Source organism: Narcine bancroftii, chromosome 1 (genome assembly GCF_036971445.1).
Source record: "Narcine bancroftii isolate sNarBan1 chromosome 1, sNarBan1.hap1, whole genome shotgun sequence".
Classification (NCBI taxonomy): domain Eukaryota; kingdom Metazoa; phylum Chordata; class Chondrichthyes; order Torpediniformes; family Narcinidae; genus Narcine; species Narcine bancroftii.
The window spans coordinates 66,334,860-66,344,215 of record NC_091469.1 but is presented as its reverse complement, the minus strand read 5'-3'; the positions used below and the strand labels follow the sequence as shown (position 1 = coordinate 66,344,215).

At 39.8% G+C, this 9,356-nt stretch overlaps 1 long non-coding RNA gene across 3 annotated transcripts; it reads left to right on the top strand.

The window, feature by feature from the left end:
- The first annotated feature begins 353 nt into the window (after positions 1-353).
- LOC138737891 (uncharacterized) lies at positions 354-8,347 on the top strand. 3 transcript variants are annotated; one of them, XR_011341472.1, is made up of 2 exons: positions 354-472; positions 8,123-8,347. It is a non-coding gene; the product is annotated as an uncharacterized lncRNA (long non-coding RNA). The 3 variants fall into 3 exon arrangements; XR_011341370.1 differs by lacking the exon at positions 354-472 and adding an exon at positions 1,876-2,108; XR_011341421.1 differs by lacking the exon at positions 354-472 and adding an exon at positions 2,260-7,539.
- The last annotated feature ends 1,009 nt before the right edge of the window (positions 8,348-9,356 follow it).

Sequence of the window (9,356 nt, the reverse complement as noted above, 5' to 3'; positions counted from 1 at the left end):
GAACCCTTCTCACTGTATCAGCTATAGCCTTGAACTCGTGTCACATGTACCAAGATGCAAGTGAAAAGCTTTGTGTGGTGTGCGGGTTGGTGCAGTTGTAGCTGTGACTGCAAAATCAAGTGATGAGTGTTCATCCTGATTCCTCTCCCTCCCAGCCAGTGGAAGGAATCTGAAATCAAAAAGGTGCAAAGATAAAGATGTGGTGAGTGGAGGTGGCAGCGAGCAACGTGCCTGCAGATTCTAAATTAGAGGAGAGTGTGCGTTAAGGGGGAAGGAAAGGCAAGAAGGGGAATTTATGTGTGAGAATCCAAACAGCCTTGATGGTTTCAGTTCCTCCTCTGGCCAAGGTCTCATCTAAGGCCATATCAATAGTTGCCAGCCGCAGGCTCCTCTCCTGTGGTTTGGACTTCCAGTCCATGAGAAGTTTTGCATCTTCTTCTATACCAGTTGGCATGAAAGAGAAATTACCTCAGTGAGTATTTTGCAGTGTTTGTGTGATGTGTCTATAATATTGAGTCTTTGGCACATTTGTATAAGCTATGAGATCAGGGTCTGTGGCTTCCTGAAGTGCTGGGTGTGTGTGTGTGAAAACATCATGGAGCAAATATGAGGAATGAGTCCTGATTGATCACAAGTTGTCAGGGGTGGGGGGGAATGAAAATGTTCTGGTGAGCAGTGTCTGAGATGGGGGAAACAGTTGCAGAGATCAGTCATTGGAAGCTATTTCTGTTCATTACCACAACCCATAAAAGGTCAAAAAACTTCCTGCACATCGAGTTGCAGTGTTCTGTGCCTTTGTATGGAGGTTGTCCTGCATCCCAGACAACAGAAGGGAGATTGCCTCATTTCCACCTCTTCCACATGGGCTTGGTACAGCAAATCATGGAAGCTGCACAAAAATAAGAGCTAAAGGACACGAGGAAGAGTGTGGGCATGGACTTCAAAGTAGTTATTCTGAAAGCAGAGAGTTGGAATAAATAGGACTTTCACAGGTTGGAAGGATGTAATCAGTGGACTAACCCAGGGATCAGCTCTCAGTCCTCAGTCTCTTATTGTTTATATGTATGGCCGAGAAGAGTGGACAGATTAAGTGGGTGGGCAAAATTTTGCAAATGGAGTTTAATCTGGGAAAGTGTGAAAACATGTACTCTTCTGTAAGAGGGATGAAGGCAGCTAATTGTCTAAATGAGGGAAGGGGGAGAGAGAGAGAGAGAGAGACAGACAGACAGACAGATGAAGAAAACCCCCCAAATGTATGTGCAGCTGATCAAAAACACTCTTCATGAGGAAGGTGTAGATATGGCAATGACTACTGTTTGCAGAAAACTTAATAATAAGAAATACAGACACTATAATGCAAAGTGCAAACAATGGCAAAATGGTATGCTTTGGATCTTGGTCATTTCCTTTACGTCTACACCCTTGGCTCTTGCCATCACTCTGACACAGGTTAATCTTGGTCTCATCTGTCATCAAGACCATTATCTAGAAATCTCCAGGGACTTTTAAATATTTCTTGGCAAACTGTAATCTGGCCATACTGTTTCTGTGGCTAACTAGTGGTTTGCATCTTACAGTGTAGGTTACAGAGTTCTGTGTTCTGTATTGGCCTATGTGTTGTGTGGTTTAATGTTAAAAGTGACAGTTTGCCTTAGAGAGCTAAGGTGAAGGTGGACTGCTGAGAGAGTGGGATAAGGACTGAGCATGTGCAGAAAATGATCTAAAATTTTCTGGGCTTGGACGATAAACAACCACTGGGTGGTGTTGTGGAGTGGAAGAAGGCCCAGAGCATGAGTCATGGTCTGAAGGACAGTTTAGAATGTTGGGACTTCAAAAAGGATGAAAATTCCAAAGGCAGCCAGAAGGATCCGGACCAAGCCAGTGATTCCTCTCTCTGCAAGCAACACAAGACAACTTCAAATTTTGTGCTCTCTCTTTCTCTCTCACTCTCTCTCTCTCTCTCTCTCTCTCTCTCTCTCTCTCTCTCTCTCTCTCTCTCTCTCTCTCTCTCTCTCTCTCTCTCTCTCTCTCAAAGATCTTTTGGCTTCAGTTAACCAAACAAACTGAATTTTGTTTATGATCTTGGCTTCAGTTGAGGTCGAAGTTTTGTGAGTCTTGTATGTTTTGTGTCTAAGCTTTTCTGTGGGCTGGTTGGAAATAGAACTTAGACTTTAATTACATATGTTATATTTAGGCTGGGGAATTTATTAGTTTTACATTGTTATAGAAATTTGCATAGTAACCAGTGGGCATTGTTATAATAGGGGGGATTTTGAATTAAAGTTTGAAGGTGAATTTTGTTAATAAAGTAATTGTTCATCTTTATCCCTGTGTGATACGCCTTCTTTGTGGTTGCTGGTTTGATCTCATAACATAATTTGGGGGAATCGTCCAGGATTAATCCAATTAGGAAGCTTTAGGGATGATTGACTTGTGCTTAGTTATCAGTCAGCTGAGTTTGACTCAACCTCCAGCTTGAAATTAAAAAATAAATGGTGAGTATATAAATCACCAGCAGAAAAACCAGCAACTATGAATATTGACCAGTTCATAGCTAACCCTTCAGTGGTTAATTAAAAAATGGCTAAAAAGTCAGAACTGATGGTTATAGTTGGCAAGTTAAAATTTCTTACAGTAAGAACTGGGATAAAAGAATGGAAATTGCCCGAAAGATTGCTAAGCACTATGTAGGAAAGGGGGTATTTGAAGAAGCTGCATTAGAACAGTTTCCAAAGGAGAAAACTTTAGAGGAAGTAATGTTGGCTTTGAGAAAAGTAAATTTAGAGGAAAAAAGAGAGGCCGAATGGAAAGCAGTAAGGCAGGCAGAAATGGAGGAAAGGGCAGCCGCAGGGGAGGAGAGAGAGAAAGAACGGAAGCATGAGCTAGAACTAGCTAAATTGAGGCAGACCCTAGCCCAAGTAGAGGGAGAAGCCCAAAACCCACATGCTGGTCAGGAGGAGAGGTTTCTGGTCAGTGGAGAAATGAGGTTAGTTCCTCCATTTGAGGAAGCTGAAATAGACCAGTATTTTCAGCATTTTGAGAAAGTAGCTGTAAATTTAAAATGGCCAACAGATCAGTGGTCACTCCTGCTACAAAGTGTTCTTAAAGGGAAAGCCCAACAGGTGTACTCGTGTCTCACTGTACAACAAACAGCTGATTACGAATTCGTAAAGCAGGCTATACTCCGATCTTATGAACTAATTCCAGAGGTTTATAGACAAAAGTTCAGGAGTTTAAAAAAAGCATCAATCCAATTTTACCTGGAATTTGCTAATAGGAAGGTTGTGTGTTTTGATCGCTGGTGTGTCGCAATGAAAGTAGAAAATAACTTTGATTTATTGAGGGAAATCATTCGGATTGAGGAGATTAAAAATTGTGTTCCTGACGATATTCAAGTGTACTTGGCAGAGAAAAATATAAAAACTTGGCAAGAATTGGTTAAATATTCTTTAACCCACAAGTCTAAGTGGATACCAGGGAAAAACCTTTCAAAGGAATACTGCTGATAATCCAAGTAGAGTAGAAAGAAAATCTAGAAGTGAGGTTAAAGGAAGAGAGGAAGAGAAATGGGTGAAGGAAAAATTTTCGAGTGTTATTTGCCACTATTGTAAGAAGGCAGGGCACATAATAGCAAATTGTCCTGTACTGAAAAGAAAGAAAGAGAAACGGGTGGTACCAACCGCCTGTGTTCAGAGTGAGAAAGTTAGGGATATTTTTAAACCATTCATGACTGAAGGTTTCATTTCGGTTAAAGAAGGATCCAATCAAGTGCCAGTTAAAATCCTGCGGGATACTGGAGCAGCCCAATCGCTTGTATTGAGCAATGTTTTGAATTTTGGTGAGGAGACCAATACTGGAGATGTGAATTTAATTAAAGCCATTGGTGGTGAAGCAGAGCCTATAACTTTGCATAGAATAGTGATTAAATCAGACTTTGTTAATGGCCCGGTTACGATAGGGATAAGATCAAGTCTGCCAGTGGATGGAGTTTCTCTTTTGTTAGGGAATGATTTAGCAAAGGGTAAAGTCTTACCTGCAGTGAAACTCACAAATAAACCATTGGTTTATGAGTTCAAAAAGAATTTGGAAATCTACCCTGCGTGTGCCATTACTAGAGCCATGTCTAGAAAAATGGTAGAGGTAGAGAAAGTCTGTGATGACCTGTAGTGGAGAACAAACCTAAGGATCCAGCTTTGCTGTTGTCAAGAGAAGAATTAATAGCCAGACAAAAGCATGATCCTGATCTTGCTGGAATAAGAGATAAGATTCTGACCAACCAGAAAATTGAAACTGTGCCAGGAGGTTACTTTGTTCAAGATGGAATATTGATGAGAAAGGGGAGACCACAAGTGATTCCTGCCAGTGAAAACTGGGTGGTAGTAAGGCAAGTTGTAATTCCCAAAACATAGAGGAATGAAATATTAAAGTTGGCTCATAGTTCACGTTTAGGAGGTTAACTTGGAGTGAAGAAGACGGTAGAAAAGATAAGGAAACAGTTTTATTGGCAGAAATTAAGAAAGGATGTTGTGAACTTTTGTAGAACCTCTCACATTTGTCAACTGGTAGCAAGCCTAATCAAGGACCACCAGTGCCACCTTTACAATCCAACCCTGCTTTCGGGGAGCCCTTCTCAAAAGTGATAGTGGATTGTGTTGGCCCATTGCCAAAAACCAAAGCGGGAAATGAATATTTGTTAACACTCTTGTTCACAGCTTCAAGGTTTCCAGAGGCTATTCCCCTGAGAAACATTAAAGCAAAAATGATTGTGAAGGCTACACTAAAATTTTTCGCATTGTTTGGCCTAGCAAGGGAAATTCAATCGGACCAAGGGAGTAATTTTATTCCTGGAATATTTCAACAAGAGGTGTATGAATTGGGAGCCCATCAAATTGAGTCATCTGCCTATCATCCTGAAAATCAAGGGACCATGGAAAGGTTCCATTTAACCATGAAAAATATGATGAGGGCTTATTGCATGGAAAATAATAAGGATTGGGATGAAGGAATCCATTTGTTATTGTTTGCTGTTAGAGAGGCAACTCAGGAGTCTCTTGGCTTTAGTCCATTTGAGTTGGTGTTTGGTCATGAAGTCAGGGGTCCATTACTATTGTTGAAGGAATAGTGGATACATAATGATACACAATCAAATCTGTTGGATTATGTTTTCAAATTTAAAAACAGATTACATCAGGCTTGCGAGATGGCAAGGAAAAATTTAAAAACCGTTCAGGGAAAAATGAAAATTTGGTATGATCAAAAAGCAAAACTTTGGGACATTAAACCTGGCGACAAAGTATTGGTTTGTTTCCAATGCAGTCAAACACTTTGAAAGCTCAGTTTCCAGGACCATACAAGGTGAAATCAAAAATTAACCAGCTCACCTATGTCAATGAGATGCTTGATCGTCGAAGAGAGACACAGGTCTGTCACGTGAACATGCTTAAATCTTACTTTGAGAAAATGAGGAGGAGACTAGGATTCCAACCAAGCTGCTCGTTATAGAGGAAAGAAAGGAAGAGCTAAGTTTCGTGGAAGGTCATGGAGCACAGAAAGCGATAAGCCCCAGGCTGGAAAACTCTATAGTTTTGCAAAACTTAGACACCAAGTTAATGCATTTGACTAAATCAGAAAGGGAAGAAATGAAAACATTACTTACAAAATTTAAGGATATATTCCAAGACGAACCACTGTGGCTTGTAATGATGTGGCGGTCACTGATGCTAAGCCTATTAAGCAGCATCCTTACTGAGTTAATCAGGAAAAGAGCAGATTGTTGGATCAAGAGGTGGATTATATGCTCAAAAATGACATCATCCAAAAATCAAGTTCAAATTGGAGTTCACCCTGTGTACTGGTGCCTAAGCCAGTTGGCTCAATTAGGTTTTGTACAGATTATCGAAAGGTATACATGGTGACAAAGACTGATGCGCTCTCTATTCCCAGAATAGATGATTGTCTAGATCAGGTGGGGAAGGCTAAGTATCTTACAAAGATTGATCTCTTAAAAGGATACTGGTGTGTTCTTTTGACAGAGAAAGGCAGGGAGATTTCTGCATTTGTTACACCTTCGGGATTGCATGAATATAATGTTATGCCTTTTGGATGAAAAATGCACCTGGCACATTTCAGGGAATGATTAATGCAGTAATTCAGGGTTTAGAGCACACAGGAGCATATAATCGATGATTTAGTAATTAGTACAGATACATGGGAAGAACACATGCTTGAATTAGAGCAGTTATTTCAGAGAGACTGGTGGAAGCACACCTCACAGTGAATTTGCAGAAGAGTGAGTTTGGACCTGCCACTATGATTTATCTGGGTTATGTGGTAGGACAGGGACAGGTGGCACCAGTTGGAGCGAAAGTATTGGTTATCACTGTGATCCCTATCCCCAGTAATAAGAAAGCTCTTCAGAGATTTCTAGGTATGATTGGCTACTATCGTCAATTTTGTAAAAACTTTGCAGAAATTGCACTCCCATTCACAAAACTCCTTGGAAAGAAAGAAAAATTTATCTGGTCAGTTGCATGCCAGGAAGCGTTTCTGAAATTAAAGGCCATTTTATGCCATCAGCCTGTACTTGTGTCCCCTAACTTTGAAAAACCATTCTCTTTAGCCGAGGACACCAGTGATGAAGCGATTGGTGCTCTACTGTTACAGAAGAAGGATGGTGATGCAGTAGAACATCCTATTTCGTACTTCTCGAAAAAGTTTAACGACCATCAACGAAATTACTCGACCATTAAGATGGAGTTATTAGCTCTTGATTTAACATTGTAACATTTTGATGTGTATATTTGTACTGCTCAAAAACCATTAATAATATATACTGATCATAATCCATTAGTTTTTCTGTCTAAAATGAAAAATAAGAACAGGAGCTTATAAGAATTGGAGCTTACTATTACAAGAGTATGATTTAATTATTACACACTTGAAGGGGACAGATAATGTAATACTAAATTGTTTGTTGAGATGTTAATCTGGGTAGATATGAATCTAATCACATACTTATTGTAAAAAAATTGAGTTTTTATTTTATTTATGTAATACTTCCATTAATTGTTAAAAATTTGTTCCTGTGGACCAAATTGTTTTTTAGCAGGGGAGGTGTTACAGACTTCTGTGTTGTGTATTGACCTATGTATTGTGTGGTTTTATGTTAAAAAGTGACAGTTTGCCTTCGTGAGCCAAGGTGAAGGTGGACTGCGGAGAGAGTGGGAAACAGACTGAGCATGTGCAGAAAATGATCTAAAAATTTCTGGACTTGGATGATAAACCACCACTGAGGGTACTGTGGAGTGGAAGAAGGCCCAGAGAATGAGTCATGGTTTGGAGGATAGTTTAGAATGTTGGGATTTCAAAAAGGATGAACATTCCAAAGGCAGCCAGAAGGATCCGGACCAAGCCTATGGTTCCTCGCTATGCAAGCAACACGACAACTTCAAATTTTGTGCTCTCTCTCTCTCTCTCTCTCTCTCATCAAACAAACTGAATTTTGTTTATGATCCTTGCTTCAGTTGAGATTGAACTTTTGTGAGTCTTGTGTGTTTTTCTGTTTGTTTTGTGTCTAAGTTTTTCTGTGGGCTGGTTGGAAATAGAATTTAGACTTTAATTACATATGTTATATTTAGGCTGGGGAATTTATTAGTTTTACACTGTTATAGAAATTTGCATAGTAACCGGTGGGCATTGTTATAAAAGGGGGGATTTTGGAATTTTTTGTTAATAAGGTAATTGTTCATCTTTACCCCTGTTTGATATGCCTTCTTTGTGGTTGCTGGTTTGATCTTGTAACAGTAGCATCTGTTCATGAAGTCTTCTGTGGGCAGTAGTTATTGATATATCCACACCTGCCTCTTGAAGAGCATTTCTTATATATTGGACAGGGGTTTGGAGATTTTTCTTCATAATGATGAGAATTCTTTTGTCATCAGTAGTGGAGGTCTTCCTTGAACTACTAGGCCCTTTGTGATTACTGAGCTCACCAGTATTGCTTTCTTCTTAATGATGTTCCAAACTGTTGATTTTGGTAATCCTAAGGTTTAGACGATGTCTCTTATTGTTTTATTCTTGCTTTTCAGCTTCATAATGACATCTTTGACTTTCATTGGCACAGGTCTGATCTTCATGTTGAAAAATGGTAACTACAGACTCCAAAGGCTTCCAAAAGCTTAGATGCAAGCCTTGCATAAATCAATAAACCAATGAAACATACCTGAATACTCACAAACACCTGTGAAGTCAAATGTTCCAAACATTATGGTGCCCTGAAGTATGAGAAAAATGTATAAGAAGTGTTGTCATTTCTACATGGACAAATCAAAATAAAATCTGGAATATGCACTTTGGTCACATGTGAATTGTTTGATTTCAAATTTGAAACTGTGGAGCACAGGAGAAAATAAAGGAAAAAAGTGTCTTTGTCTGAAACATTATGGAGGGACCTGTATATCTTTGGAATTCCAATGATTCTAGCTTTTCACCATATAGAAATTATTATGTTTTATGCTTTTAAGGATCAAAATCAATAACTTCATATTTACCTGTAATTGTGGCCATTTACCACAACTTTTCTCATTCCCTTAAATCTAATATTATCAAACTTCCATTTACACTGAATCGTTGTATTATTAGAAAACTCAGAAGTACAATTGTATGTTTTCAATCATAATGATCATACATACAGTTGTAATGGAATATTTGGGAATGTTTTTGGGAGATAAATTGGTAAAATTAGAGTATGTTACATGCATACACACATTTTAAAACAGATCTTATTTGAAATACTGAAGAATTCATATTCAATGACTTTACAGAAACTATGGAGAATGCTATGCACGTTTCACAAGTAGGTGTGGTGCACTGTTAGCCAGAATCAGACACACACAAAGATAAAGACTGTACAACAGGCTTTAATCCACAAAGACTTCCACAGAGCCAGGCTGACTGTGGTTGCAGCAACTCTGAATGAGGCATCGGGAGGCCGGCGCGGGCTTATATCCAGGAGGATGATTGACACCCAACTGGGTGAGGTTTGATTCATTCAAGCTGACTGATTGACTGCCGGCCAAGTACTGTCCTGTCCCTTTACACTCCTGCAGGTACAGAAGTTTCCCCCTACAGTAGGCCGGTGGTGTACCACCACATTCACCCCCTTCTCTAAAATTGTCCCGGAATGGGGGGGGCAGTAACAAGGAATCACACCCACTATGTACATACAATATTTACAGGTTGAGACGATTCAGCAGCCGCCGGGGTCTCTGTGACCATTGTAGGACTGGCTCCTGGTCACTGGTCAGAGGGGGGGCTGGCGGCAGGGGTGTGTGCGGCTGGTGTGGTGCCACATGGAG